The 15,562-nt window shown below is 51.2% G+C and overlaps 2 protein-coding genes across 3 annotated transcripts in view; one reads left to right on the top strand and one right to left on the bottom strand.

Moving 5' to 3' along the window:
- Nucleotides 1-15,562, top strand: part of LOC149365508 (uncharacterized) — a 620,172-nt gene that overhangs the window by 23,404 nt on the left and 581,206 nt on the right. The window lies entirely within an intron of this gene.
- The window catches only part of LOC149365511 (uncharacterized), a 255,271-nt gene that overhangs the window by 113,982 nt on the left and 125,727 nt on the right, over nt 1-15,562 (bottom strand). The gene's annotated exons all lie outside the window — the stretch shown is intronic.

Raw genomic sequence — 15,562 nt, 5'->3', positions numbered from 1 at the left:
TATTTGTGTTTACAGTGTATGTGCATCTCCCTCCCTCACTCCCTCTCTCTATTTCGCCCAAGCGACGGATTACGCTCGTCCAATCTGCATGCATCTCAGTCAAAACGCACTCACGTGTGCCCAGCCACTACGGCGGTTCTCACGTGACCATATATACATAGTAGCCTAGGGGCACGGGCGGCACCGTTAATAGTTCAAAAGCTTTGAGTCAACAACCGCTTAATCGCCGACAGCCAAGTACCGAGCCAAGGAAGGCCGCGGCTCACCCTGGGCAGTTGTGCCCCATCCAAAAGCCCGAAAGCAACCCCCCCTCCTTATTCTTACTTCTTCTGGTATAGTTGGCCCTGTTTCCTAAGAGCCCTCCCACATAGCTCTTCCTCGGTACAACGAAAGAAACAACGAGCCACGGGTTGCGCATCACAACGCGAGGCGCACACAAAGAGGAGAGGAGAGAATCAAACGGTCGACCACCACGCTGTGCGCACGGGACGGCGGGGCCTAACGAGCGAGGCATACCGGCGGCCGTCTTACAATCACTCAGCGAAGCGTCGCTGCCGTGAGTCCGCGTGGCTGGGAGAAAACAATGACCCTATGCCGCCGCCGTCTACGACGCTGGTGCTCCCTCGAGCTGCTCGCGACTCCCTTATCGTGTCCTACATATCTCCCACCGCTTGTATACACACACAAACACAGACCCCCCCCCCTCCCGCACGCCGAAAGACCCCGGAGGCTGCAGGGACTAGCTGCCCCGCCAGAGGAGACGCTGCTGCTCTGATTAAGAGGATGCCTTTCGGAAGAAGACACCCGGCGACCGCTACTGCTACATACTGTAGCCCTCCGCGCTAGACGCCGACGAAAGGGGGGCCCCTGGAGATCTTTTTTAATTCCTCCTTTCAGTCTCCCTTCTTTGCCCTCTAGTAACAACCCTCTCCTGCCTGCCTTTCGCCGCTAGGAGTCCCCTAGTCTTTATTTCATGGATGCCGTCGACTAGCGTCCCATCGCGTGCACTTCATGGCGATCTCGAAGTTGTCCACAGTGCGCTCACTCAACCGTGAACCCTGTGAACTATGCGCGCCGGGTCCCTTTAGTCTCGTCGAATTGTCTGGCCGTCCTCCTCCTCCTCCTCCTCCTCTACTGAATGCGAGCAGTCTCTTCACAGTAGGAAAAGGAGGGAAGAGAAGAGTGGGGCGTATCACAAACCCTCGATTGAAGACCCAAGCCCGGAAGCTAGGGCGCTGTTACAGATACGACTTCGAGCACTTCTTTGGCCCCAGCTACTCCTTGGGTCGTCTGCATGCTGTACAGAACACTGCCCCCCACCCCCCTTGCGGGAAACGTGTCTACCCACCGATCGCAAAAGATGGAGTCGTGTGTCTTTGTGCATATATATATATATATACTGCATACCAGGAGGATGGTGGTGGCAAGCTGTACATTACTCGGCTGAATTTGTATGCGACTGGTCCGAGTGAATTCGACACGCAGCGCACGACGCGGCGTCCGCGCCTAACTGGCTCTCTCATTAGCGTGCGCGACTGGAGCGGTATACGATTTCAACGATGCGCATCAGTTTCACAGCGACACGAAACAAGGAGGCCACCGTGGCGTACCGACCACGGGAGAGTCGAAAAATGGCGCAGCTTGCGAACGGTAGCGAATGGGAGTCACAGTATACAGGTAGAGTACGGACGACAATCATGGTGGAAGGAGGAGCGGGGAACGCACCCCTCTACTATACTGTGTAGTAAAGAGATTGGCGATGTGGAGGCCAAAGGCGTGCGAGCAAAGGAGGAGGCTCCGCTGAATGATTAAGACGGAATATATGCGCTACCTATATCGCGCGCATGAATTTTATTACTATTATTGTCTTCTTTTTTTGCTGCACGTCGACAGCCGTTTCGTCACGCGGTGGCGGCGCGACGAGCAAATGCTTCTAACGCGCGCGAGCGGCAGCAGCGAAGGGAGCTAACAGCAAAACGCGCTCGTCAGAAGTGAAGGTTCCGGAAAAAAGGGGGAAACAAATAAAAATAAGCAAAGACGACGTGTACACGAGGTGTGGTGGGAAAAACTAACACAGAAGGGATGGGGCGGGAGGGACGCGCGGTGACTTACGACTGCTACACTCCTTCTTCATAAATAAATATGACGCCTTTATGGGCGGCCGCCTTAAAAGCTTACGGCACAGATCCGTCGGCAGAAGCTCCCCGCCATGAAAGTTTTAAAAGAAGCCCGGGATTAACGCTGCTGCCGTCCGTCGACGCGCGGCGGGCGGCGCGGCGGGCAATCGCAGGGACCCCCTCGCCCCTTTTCCCCCGACTGGGCGGCGGAATCCGTGGTAGGCGCAAGCAACAACTCGTCTACGCGCGTAAAGCGCGGGGCGATTTCGCGTAGATTACGCGGCCGTGAAGAAGGTGCCCAGCGGGACCCTCTGGGGAGCGATCGACTGAAGTTCGAGATCGCTTCGAAGAGGGGCGTGCTGCTTACCGCGGGGTGTGTGTGCTGCCCGGATGACGGACTGGCGGCGATTTCCTTTGGGCCGGTATATATATAAAAGTACATATTCGTTTCCGGATCTACAGCGCGGCTTTGAACCGCTTCTTAACAACGACGTGTTGCGCTATCACGGAAGGCGACGGATTGAGCCAATGCCGGCCTACCGTGCTACAAGATTCGCGCAGTTGCGAGGTGGTTCTCCGAGGGAAAAATATCGCGCTCGCTTCAAAGTAATTCCGCACATCGATTCTGTAGCCGCACCTCGATTCACATCTACTTGTGCATATATTTCTTGTTGAGGCAAGAACGTACGCCGATCTGCTTCTACCCCGTGTGAAGAATTGGGCCATTTCTACAGCGGGCGACGCAAATTATCCAGCCGAATAGCTTCTGGTTCCGCAGTTGTCGTTTTATAAGGCGGTTTTAGCGCCCTGAAGTGCAACCTACGCATTATGTCGATACCTTTGCTTTCGCCTGAAATTCTGCACCCCGATTAATTCCACGCAACAAATTCGACTGCATACTAGAGCGATAAACGGTTAGGTTGGTTATTAAGAGACCAGCAAGCAAAGCAAGTAAATTTTGTCAACACTGTGCGTCGTTAGCTTTATTTCGCAAGTCACCAACAAAATATAACTCGTAGGCAATTTCTACTGGATGATCATAATAACAGAATTAAAAAAAAAAGGCCCTACATAAGAGATGCATCAGGACAGCTATTTCCAAGACGCATACAGCAACTAGAGAAACGTAGTCTATGCGCATTTTATTCCACTCCGTTAGGTCAAAAGCAGATATCGCGCTTCAAGGGATCTTTTTACAAACAAAGACCAATATCCATGGTGCCTGAATTAATTAATGGGCTTTGATGAGCTTCGATACAAGGTGATTACGTACATCCCCGTATCGCCCAACGCAACACTGCATTCACCGCTTCAGACTCTCGTATACCGTGCCGACCAAATGTTTTAGGGCAATCCCCCAAGGTGGAGTAGGTTTGTAATAAGGTAATAATGGTGCGTGTTGGTACGAAAACAACCTCATGAAAAATGATCACAGCTCCTCAACTGTGTGCAGTTCGAGAAGATTACAAAATATGATGAAAAAGTAACATAGGAAAAATCAGCAAGTTGGTACTGAAGACGAGGAGAGGTCGCCTCAACTTTCTCATCATGCTATCGGAGAGCCTGGCAGCACACTGCAGCTTATGCACCCGACTACAGTGATGATATCACCGCCACCCCTTTTCTCAGATAACCCCTGTAGCCCCGCCTGACAGACGTCTTCAAAGCGGCGGTATACGATGATGGCATGCCCGTGCATGCGAACGCTCGCGACAAGCCGCGGCCAAATGTCCTCGACGCAGCTTCGGTGCCCACTACCACACGAGGAGCCCTGGGAAGACACAGCAGCCTTAAGCGGAGAGCGCGTTGTATACCGTATTACGCCGTCACGACCGCAGGCAGCGACGGCACTTCGTCCCAAAACGGAACCCGATCGGCGGAACAAAGAGAACTCGTTTGGAGGAACCGCCTCCACTTTGACGCGGCAAGGCAAAAAAACACTCGCAGGGGCGGGCGCCGTCTTCAGCAAGGGTCGGGCACAAGCCTCATCTGCCGTCCCCGCCTGGTCGAGTATATATACTGTTTCAGACTCGGCGGCGCTCCGCGCTCTTACGACGAATCCTTGATTCTCGCATTGTTCCATGCTCGAAATCAGTCGCGGGGAACGCAATGTTCAGAGCGTCTTCATCCGCAATGGCAAGAAAGGAGACGGCTTCATTCAAGCGCGGCCCAACAAAGGCTGCATTTGAAGACCCCGCAACGCGTGAGATGTCACTTACGGGGGCCCACGGCGCCCGCTTCCGAAGCTGTAATGAAGAGGCGGTTGCAACAAGAAGCGCGTGTATGGCTACAGGCCGGCTCTGAAATGATGCCATTTTCGGGCGGCGGCCGGCGCAGCCGCGGCTTCGCTCCCTTCGCTTGTGTAATGTTCCGATTTTATTTTTGTGCTTGTACCGCGGAAGGAGCTCGACACCCATCAAGAACGCGGTGTAGCCAGCTTTACCAGCTATCTGGCACCGATCTAAGCAAACATGGGCAAGCAGTCGCTAGCGCCTGATATGCGGTGAGAGGCAGAAGATGGTAGAAGGTTAGAGAACAGCGAAACAGCTAAGGAAACCGAGGACTTGATGGACCATTACGTGGAAACTGCATTAAGGCGGAAAAAAAAAAAAGAGAGAAGATAGAAACGCAGCTCTTCATAGAGCACAGCTGCGTTTGAACCCCGATTTCCGAAGGCTATAAGTTAACGGCTGCCTCTTAAGGGATAGAAGCTTTGAACTATCAAAGACTACAGTAAACAAAAAGAGAAAGAATGAACAGTTGCGATGAACTGAGGGCAAGACGGTCGCCGGCCACAGCTTAAGTATACCGCTTGGCGAAAACCGGGGCATTAAGGGATTTCCCTAGGCTGCACTTTTCCTATTTACACTGCCGACAGCCCATAGCGATAGTCACTGCAGAGCCCGTAGGACGCCGCCCTACAGCTTCCATTATATCTACACTAGCGTTCATCTTTTCGCGTTTCTGCGTTTAATTTCAATAACCGCTCTCGCCGTGCGCGCATGCGTGAACGGCGACCTGGGCCTCCGTTATACTGACGCACGTCATAAGGGCGCGACCCGGAAACGCTGCTGCTCCAGGTATGAGCGCTCACAACGCCAAGAGACGGTTCTCGCCCGGCCGCCGTCATTTCGACGGCGGTGCCCCTCCACTCCCTGGCCTGCCTTAGAGAATTCACAATCATGCAGTATTCACCCAAACCCGAAAGGTGGAGCCTAACTGCCATGGGCCGTCCCCTCTCCTTCGCGAAACCTCGATTTTCATTTATTTCTTTTTTCCTTCCTCATATTTGTTCTCACTAAGGCGGTGTCGCTGTCTTTGTGTGCGTGGCTGGGCCCCCTTCGCTTCCCGCCTTCGCCGCTTGAGCTGCACCCGTCAGCCATTTGTCTCCGCGCGTTTCTATCTTTCGATCAATCTTGAGAAGGGTGTTCTCCAAGCTGTCGCTCTCGCTTCGCACTCGTTCCTCGATTTAGTGTTTCGACCTGGTTCGCGAGTCCACGCCCATGCCTCGATTTCTTTTCCTCCGCTTTCTTTCTTTCTTTCTTTCTTTCTTTCTTTCTTTCTTTCTTTCTTTCTTTCTTTCTTTCTTTCTTTCTTTCTTTCTGCCTCCTCCCTTCGCTCCCTTTTCTCTCTCTTTTTTTTCTTTTTTCCTTCGCTCAGCTTCAACAGCTTTCCAGACATGACCGGAGCAAAGCGAAAGAGGCAGCCTGCGTGCTCGAGAATCTATCGCGCAAAAAAAGTCTTGCGCAACGCCCCTGGAACAAGCGAGCCGCCGCCGGGCTCTACTTCGAACTCGCAGGCGAGTCGAGACAGAAAAAAAGAAAGAAAATGGCCGCCGCGAAGGGAGAAGAGAGGGAGTACGTAAAATGGAGAGAGCGCGGAAAAGGAGCGGTAGGGAAGAGGCCCGAGGGCGGTCCAATCATGTTTTATAGAAGTAGCCTCTCGGCGGATTGAAAGGTGGGCCGGACCCTTTCGCTGAGCGTGGTTTCGACAACGGCGACGGCGGCGGCGGCGATGCCCCCGCCATGTTCGGCTTCGTTATTGTTTTATTCTGCTCTTATACTCCCTTCGCTTTCGCTCACTGTCGAAAGCCCTCGGCGCGGTTTGTGAGCGCGGTTCTACGCCGACTTGGCACGCAGCGCTCGCGCTGTCGTCTCTCTAAGGCATTTTTTTTTTTTGCATCTGTATATTTCAGCCTGTATATGCCGAGCCTGTTTTTCTTGTCTTAGGTCCTTTTTATACCGAGTTCACCACGAAAAATACCGCGCTTATCGTTCTTTGTTGGTTCGTGTAATCGCGTAGGCGGAGCTTGGGCCGAAATGACGGCACTGCATTTCTTTTTTTTTTTTTATTTCCGTTCTTCTTTTTGCAAGGCGTGTCTCACGCGATGTCTATGTTGTTCGGGACGGACCGCCGCGCTTTTCACAGGCTTCGCTTAAGCCTGCTGCCGCCGCTTAACTGGACACGTCTCTCAGTGGGGTGACGTGGCTGGAGATTATGGGGCAAGGGGGTGTTACCTCAAAGGGAGCTCGAAGCTTCGATGACGACAGGCGGGCAACGACGAACGAGAGTGGGTGGTTGTGGGGCGAGGGAAAGCGATAAAACGGCGCTGTAGAGACGAGAAGGAGGGAAAGCGGACACAGGGTGGCAGAGGAGATCATTTGAGGATCTCGGTACATACACCTTTATACATTGTACAACCTTTATCAAAAGCCCGGCCCACAAGCCTCTTCATCGAGCTATGTATCGGAGTGCACACACGGCTGCCTCGAAGCTCCATGAGCGCTTCAGGGCTTATGGCGACAGGTAGTTCCTCCTTTAGACATTTGGAGCTTAACAGGTGCCGTAAGTGCCTACCTAGAGGACTCAGCATGCATATCTCTACAGTGTCGGATGTATCTTCATGCGTAAGGGTTGAGCAAATGGGTCAACACTCTAAAAACGGAAGTAAAAAGGGAGCCAGCTTTACGGAGCAGAGTATGCTTCCCAAGCCCTGGGGTCGATTTTCATCATTAAAGATACCGAATACTTGCGGTTGGCAACGCAGACTAACTACATGCGAAGTTCTAGCAGTTAGGAAAATTTTAACCGGGGTTTAAGCCTCCACCATTTGAAAACCTCGAGGCCTCCGGTTCCGCGTTTAAAAGCATACTCCAATTGCTAATTGCATCAAGTTACTGTGCTTTGTAGTGGTAACACACCTGCGTTGCGAAGACTAAGCATTCCATATGTTTAGTGATCGAAATCTACTCCGGAATTTCAGCTGCATACCATGCTCCTGAAAGGGAGGGCGCTAGAGGACAGTTTACGCACATTTTGCTCTCCCGCTACATTTTGCTCTCCCGCTATATATGCGTATCTGTGTGAAGAGTGAAGAGCTTCTATAGAATCATGTGCTGCCGTTGTAGCATTATATTTCCTCTATAACACATCGTAAACGGTTGCACATGTACCGAGTCGTTAACGTAATCACTGGGTGTATATGCACGCAATGAACGAGTTACAAGACCCTTAGCATGTGTGCCGGCTTTTCGTCGAAGTGCAAGATAAGGCACGAGGCGGAAAAGGCGAAAGTTTGTCTTCAGGCTCGTATCGCCAATGCAAGCAGGATTACAGGGAAAAGGATGGCGAAAGTGACGACGATGACTGGCACCAACGGAGCGAAAGTCGTGCCGGCTAACGTTCCTCAGTTTTGTTCAAGAAGTTCCAAAGATCACAGCCCGTTAAAGGAAAAGGAAATTCAGGAAAGAAATACATAAACGCAAGGCGTATAATGTTTTCCGCTGAGCGCGTATTATCTGCCTATTTCTTTTTTTGTTTTTTGCACTCCGAACTATACCCCTTCTCACAAGTTGTTCTCTGTGGAATGGATGTTACTCGTGCAAGTGCTAAGTGACGGCTTTGTTTTTTGTCGAAGTGCGCTCTCCTCAGGCTCTCGTGAGACTATACAGGTCTGGAAGCTGTCGTCTTTCGTTGACAGTTTCTGTTTCATGACCGGCAAATGTGCAGTTAGTGCAGTGCAGTGCAGTGCAGTGCAGTGCAGTGCAGTGCAGTGCAGTGCAGTGCAGTGCAGTGCAGTGCAGTGCAGTGCAGTGTAATGCAGTACAGCTTTTCACTGCTTTTCAATACAGCTTTCTGGCCCTGTTCTTCGATTTTTTCGCCTCCAGCAACGCTTCTTCCCAAGCTTACTATTCTATTCATAGCATTGTTTGCCATGGACCTGAGGTAAATTTTCAGTGTCCTCGTGCTGAAGCTAGAAGACGTCTCTCGAATTACTAATTCCCTCGGCCGCACTCGGCCCCCGCCCCCCCCCCCCCCCCCCCCTTTCCGCCTCACGATATGACTTATCTGACAAGAGCTTCCTATCGCTTCCTCATATCGGAAGAAGCTTGCAGAGCCGTATCCAGACAATGAGTGAGCAATATCGGGTTCTGAGCGGGCCAGGCGACGTCACGACTATAGTAATTGGAAAACTTTAGTACAGTGGGCATGTATGAGCGTATACGCAAGTAACGGATCAGCTGTCACTGCAGGCTCGTCCACTATACTTCTAAGGTAGTGCTCCTCTACTGTGCTAAAACTCTCTAATGACAGAGACGCGACGACACGACCGCCTTCCGACGAACCCCGCTCTGACGAAACACTCGGCGGCAATGCATCTTTCGAGGACTTCCACGAAGCGGCAGCCGTCGACGAGGAGACAGCGGCGGCGGAGGCGGTAGTGTACCAGACACGCGCATTCAGGCGCCTAGTTAACCCTGATTTCCCCGACTTGATAACGGTGGCGTTTTGAAAGTACTGCCATCTACATATCGCGCATATCATTGCACGCTGCGCATCTGCAGATCACATTAACGTACACCAGTTGTGAACACATTCTTGAGTGGCCAGAAAGTGCACGCATACCATTAAAAGTACATTAAGGCGAAAAAATCTTAGAGCCACATGAGACACCGAAAGGCCTCATGGCCTCGAGGGACCGCCAGAAATGGATGGAAAACCTCCTACGCAGTGCGTATGCCTGCGGCTAGCTTCCGAAGTCACCAAATGAAGATGAGAGGGCATTGTTCAGTCCCGCGTCCAGCATCACCAAAAGACTGTGGTGCTTCGTAAATAGTAAAAGAAGCAGAAAATTAGCCAGGATTCATAAAAGCAGGTATAAAAGAAAGCACAGGCAAAATAAATTTTGAATGGAACATTTCACACACAATCAACAGGCAGATTTACCTCTGGTGTGCTCAACTTTAGTGGGAGATGACAGATCGATAGGAATAAAAAAAATACCTAAAGATTGGTTGGTTGGTTTACGGGGTTTAACGTCCCAAAGCGACTGAGGCTATGAGGGACGCCGTAGTGGAGGGCTCCGGAAATTTCGACCACCTGGGGTTCTTTCAGGTGCGCTGACATCGCACAGTACACGAGAAACAAAAGTACGCTTCTTTTTCATAAATGGGCTGTAATCGTTGGATGAAAGCTGGCAACGTGCATCTCTCCTCTCACACTTCTGTTACACACGCCATCTGGCCGCGAAGTTACGCCAAGAATCTATTTTAGCCAACACATCTTTATCCAAGCAAGCTTGGAAGAAGAGGAAAGAGTAGTATACGTTCACGACGCAGAAGACAGCCTCAAAGAATACCTGAGCTTCTATGGGATCTCCTGTAAGAACAAGAACAAACGAAAGGCCCTGTAATCCGTGCACCAATCAAAACATTAACTGAAAGGCATGGATTTCTTAAGCACTTGCCTACAGCGTTTTGCGGGTATGTATTGTCTCAGTTGTAATTCGTTCCTTGCATGCTTTCTGCTATCCCGCGGATTATTTATTCTTCTGCATCCCATCCCAGTATGCTGTGTAACCTGGAAATTGCTACATTGTGTTCTTGTTTGTTAATTTGATTCGCACCGTGTAACTGCCCCTCAAAAGGGCTAACTGTATCTTGAATATATAACTGATTAAATTTTCATTTTTTCCAGTGCAGCCGCAAGTGCTCGCTCGCACTTTCCTTGCTGCATGCTGGACTCCTTTTATGCCACACGTGGAGATACCTGGAGCGGAGGCATTTTCGCTCTCTCAGCTTCCACGTCACACTACAGCGCACCAAACTACGGCGCACGGAGGCCCCCTCGCGGCAAGCGCTGACACCAGTGGCGCAACGCTCGGCTTCAGAATAAGATACGGTTTTGAACTCGCCGCATGGTGAGAGGAGGATGATACGCAGGAGATGAGAAGGAAAAAAGGTGGGAAGAGCAAGGGAATCTTGCGTCAGGCGAAGGAAGCGACCTCAGGCGGAGCGGGAGAGGAAGTGTTGATTTGGTTAACCGCGACTCTACTATACCTCATGCTTCGATGAATCCTGCATGCGCTAACGGAGGCAGGAGCCGGCTGATGATGCCAGCAGGAGTCGAAGGCAAGGGATGGTGTAAAAAACGCGCCGACTCGTCCTCAACTCTCACCCGTATTTCTCTACCCCTGCACACCTATGAAGCCCACCGCGTCTCCCCTCTCCCATTCCCTCTCTCCTTCCTCCTTCACGCCTCCTGCATGGTTGCCACGCTGCTTCCTGTTCCACATTCCTCGATCGCATTGACTCGCATTGCCACGTGGTATATGCGCATGCTTTCCTTTTTATTTTTATCGTGTTTGCTTTCCGAGCTTAGTTGGAGACGATCCATAGGCGATTTGTTCGCGAATTTGCGGATGTCGTGCAGGTGTGCGCGGTTATCTTCAGGAAGACGGCAGGGCATAAGACCGGAGCGTTGGTGTTTGCGTAACGGCCAACTCCAACGAAGAGTCATACGGGGGAGCACATGCAGTTCTCGACAGGAAGTTTTTTTTTTTTTTTCCCGTGCGCCATTAATATGCTTTTTCGTAAGTTCCTCTGAACCTCGCTTTAGCATAAAACCTGTGCTAAGAGGGACGCCGCGGCGGACCTCTTTTTTTTTTTTTTTTTTTTTTTTTAGAAGCGTGCGTACTGTTACAGTGGATATAAGGCGACCATGAAATTCTTCGTCTTTCTGTCTCACCAGTATTTTCAGTTTATCACACAAACAATAGGATACTTTCAAATCAACGAGTAGGGTTATTCTTATGCTATGTATTATACCCCAGGACTATTATTCATCCCAACACCACAGTGATCGTCTAACGATCACCTGAGAAATGCAAACGGAAATCATGACTCTGTACACATGCCTAGGAGAACTTCTTGCGGGGCTAGCTGGTAATTCATTGTAAAGTAAAGGCGCCAAAAACCGCACACACACACAAGACAAGAGAACGGGACAGAGCGCCTGTCCCGTTCTCTTGTCTTGTGCGTGTGCGTGGTTTTTGACGCCTTTACTTTACAATAGATGCCTAGGCCGCGAGACTGGGTGCCGTAGAATTCGACGGGCTCCAGATCTGGATACTTCCGTTTTTCGTTCGCGTGGTTTCGCGTCGAAGTTAAGCATACTCTGTACACTTTCGTTCCCAGCTACGACGCAACTTCAGAACAGGTTTTTTTTTGTTTTTTTTTTCGCAGAAACTCTTCACCTTTCACTCGACAGCAAGTCACTCGACAGCAAGCCACAGTTCTGAACACATCGTAAGCCTTCGCCAACGGTGACGTCCCTCCAACATTCGTGTGGAAGCTCTCACGTGACATCCGTTGCTCTGTAGACTGACGTTTAAGTCACGGGCATTTCAACGGAAAGTGAAGACTGAAACAATCTATGAACATGTCCTGCATATCAACCGTTTAGAGCATTCTTTCTTCGGCAACGCGGGTGGGGAAAGAAAATACTGTACACATTAATTCGCCTCTCCTCCCGCTGATCATTCAAACGAAAAGCGGAGGAAGCAACAAGTTAAAATAGCGCCGTCATCCTCAGCCACATGGGGACGGCGCGGCGGGCTCAACAAAGCACTTAGGCCTAAGCCCGGCACAAGCAAAGCGGTAATCCCGAGGGGAATTATACTTCACAAAACCTTTTTCCACGACATCGAGGGCCCTCGCTCGCGTACGGAGCGTTCGGCGGAACGCTTCCTTGTCTTGAAATGAGTCACGGGAAGCTGGTTCTCACACGCGGTAAACAGCGTTCCTTTTGACGGAACGCTTATTAATAAGCGAAGGGTTAGCTCGAATTCACAAGAGACGGCGACGTGTACGCAAGAACGGCAGACGCGCGTGGATCGCCAGCGTATAACACAAAAGAAAGAAAATAACAGGAAATGGAAAGAACAAAGCAGTAGTAGTAGTAGTAGTTGATGAATAATGAGCACAAGGAAGCAAAAACGGCCGCCAGCGGACTTATCCCGCCTCCAGTCGACCGCGCGAGCAATGCTTTAAATGAAAACATAGTGCGCCGCAGCCGTTGTCGTGTGTGTAATGGTGCGGATTGACGAAGGAACGTCAGCGGCGTTGTTAAGTCCCTCTCCACATACAAGGGACACACGCTCACAACCGGCGTTGTTTTCTTACGCATATAGGCGCCCGGTCTTCCTCTCTCTTATTCTTGATGTTTTAACCCCGCGCAGAGATGTTTCTGGGATTTGCCTTACACGCATACGGGGGCTCCGCAGCAGCGAAGTACGTTCCAATCGCTTTCCTCGTGTTTCCTCCCCGTTTCATTGTTAGCAATCAATTTTTTCTCTTTGCGCGCGGGCCTTTCCTCGTTCCATCTGACGACGATCAAGACGGAAAGAATATACAGGCCACGCGTTCGAAGGAGAACAGGGGGGGACGGAATTAAGAAGCGAAGTCATTATGACTCTTACGCACGAAACGTTCGATGAGAAAGATAATTCCTCCCCTCCGTACGTTCCCGCGCGGCGCCGACGTCGGGGACGACGCAAAAAATAGTCGTTATGGTGCCCGTGGCATCCATCCTCGGGCCGTGTGGAGGCAGGCGGGACGGGGAGGGCGGGCAAGAAGAGTATAGAGGCGCGCGCGCGCTTGGAGATTGAATCGATGTCATTAGGCTTCTAAATGTTTCGTTTTCTGCTTTCCCCCTCTCCCTCTGCTGTTGCGGAGCTACGACGCGCTGTCCAAGGCTGATACATGCTGCGGAATTTCACGGCGAAGCAGTCCGCGGTGTCATTGGGATTGCTCGCGGTCGGATGCAGCGTCCCTCTAAACACACTATTCCCGACAACAGAATCTTTCTTTCTTTCCTTCTCTCTCTTTCTTTCTTTCTTTCTTTCTTTCTTTCTTTCTTTCTTTCTTTCTTTCTTTCTTTCTTTCTTTCTTTCTTTCTTTCTCTCTTTCTTTATTGATTTCTTTATTTCTTTATTGATTTCTTTCCTTCTTTCTTTTCTTCTTTCTTTCTTTCTTTGTCTCTCTCTATTTGTCTCTCTCTCTCTCTCTTTCTTTATTCCTTTCTTTCTTTCTTTCTTTCTTTCTTTCTTTCTTTCTTTCTTTTCATAGCGCAGGTGCATAAGAGATTCCTTGAGAGTCAGAACTTTTTGAATCGACGCCCCTCGCGAAACACGCGACCATCCGTATATAGCGAATTCCGTGTATACCGGAAAAAGTTTTGATACATTCTTCCACGACACTTACACCATGATGAAAAGGTGGGGGGGGGGGGGGGGGGGGAGTAATCGACTTCTGCTGATGGCACAGCGACTACAGACAACTTCAGACTTGTAATCGAATGAGAAGCGAACGACAGGAGCGTTGGCTTAGTTCCAGGGTAACTTGGCTCTCTGAGTCGGTGGTCAGCGTCTCTCATGGCTAGCGCGCGCGGATATCGAACCTCGTCCGTTCATCACAGTGGCAGGTTAGAAAGGAGCTAGCGCATGAGAGACAGCGTTTCGCGATCCAAATAATATGGTTTGGTCTCGTGAAGAACCGCCTATAAACCGATCGCGAGAGAACAACGGGACAAACAGAGAACCAGTGGCGGGGTTTAAATAGGGTATTCATTCCGAGGAGGAGGGCCCGACCGAGGTGAGGCCCCTCCTCCCCTTCACCGTGTTTTCCTCCTCGTAGTGAAGGCCCTGTTTAAACCCCGCAAATGATGAACGCTCTGCCCTGACGGAGACCAGTCCTCTTGTCGAAACGTCGGCAAACACCCTGAGGCTCTCCCCACCCTTGTTCACTTTGTGATCCAAACCATATAGCCAAGTGTAGTCTGAAGCCTATACAGCCACGGTGTCGGCCACAACCACGAAGTTGAGCTACGACGCCCCTACGTCCCTCTCTCGTTCACATACATATCTTTCAGCGCCGGCCGCGACAGCCACGGAGTTCATCAAAAGCCGAGAAAGATCCCGAGTCGCGGCGGGACGCGCGAAACCTTGGCGGGGCCAGATTTCTTCGTGTCTCACTCCTACACACGCGTTCACGGCGGATTCCCGCTAATCGCCGAGCCCATATAGGGACAATAAGAGAGACCGGCCGACGCTGGCGGCACGTTGTCGCCGTCTTGCGAGCGTTACTAATCGGGGAGCGCCGTAATGACGAAGTGGCGAAGGAAACAATCAATAAAATAGAAAAAGTAAAAGGCGGGAAAGGAAGAAACAAAGGAAGAACAAAAGGGACGGTATTAGCATGCACACCTGCCTTCAACGCGTACGCTATACACCAGCGGCCAGCACGGCACCCGAAGGCGAAGGATCACTGTATTGGCGGGCCGCTTTGTGGTATCGGCGATTCCGTCTTCCGCCGTACTCGAGCGGACTCTACCGCCGGGTCTTCTCTCGCACTCTGGCCGAACCCGCACGCACGCTCGAGCGCAAAACAGCCGAACAACTACTAAACAAACATCTCAGATACACACACAGACACTGAGAAACAAGAAGGAGAAGAAAAAAAAAATACGAGACGCAGCGACCAAGTGGTGTGGGATGGAGCGCGCACGATTTTGAGGCCTCTTGAGTATTCATGGTCGCCTCCTTTCCCGCGTCCGCTGTTTAGCATGGCTTCGATCTGGCGCGGCCTGACCCCGGAGGCGGCTTGGCCAGGCTGGCTCCGACCGATGGAGTGCATAATGCGATGCACCTTACACGTATCGATATCGGCGCGTCTCTCTTCTCCTCGGCTTGGATCGAGCGTGAAGGATGTTGCCGCATGCGCGCACGGCATGATGGCCAAAATCATGAACACCCCACGCGCTGTACCTTCTCCAACCCCGTGGCTAGACCCTTCACCCTCTGAATATACGCGCTCCTAGTCTAGCGAGGCCGCGTTAAAACCGAAATAATGAAGCGCGGCTGGGAGTGCAGAAAAACAAAAAAAAAAGAAAGAAAAGTCATTTGCCAAATTGCTGCCCGCGCGGCATGCATAAAGTGCCTTACGCGCGTGCTGCTTCGATAAGTCACGCGCGCTGCTGAGGCCCCCGGTGAACTTTAATGCGGCCCCAAGTAAAATGATCAATACGAAATAAAGGTTAATCAGTTTCCTTCCGTACCCACGGCTTTTGGCTATATGCAGTCGGAACAAGCAGAAATAAAAACGGCC

Source organism: Amblyomma mixtum, chromosome 1, assembly GCF_055824585.1.
Source record: "Amblyomma mixtum isolate Tamu chromosome 1, ASM5582458v1, whole genome shotgun sequence".
NCBI lineage: Eukaryota > Metazoa > Arthropoda > Arachnida > Ixodida > Ixodidae > Amblyomma > Amblyomma mixtum.
The sequence above is the reverse complement of the archived record's forward strand: the minus strand, read 5'-3'. Positions and strand labels throughout refer to the sequence as shown.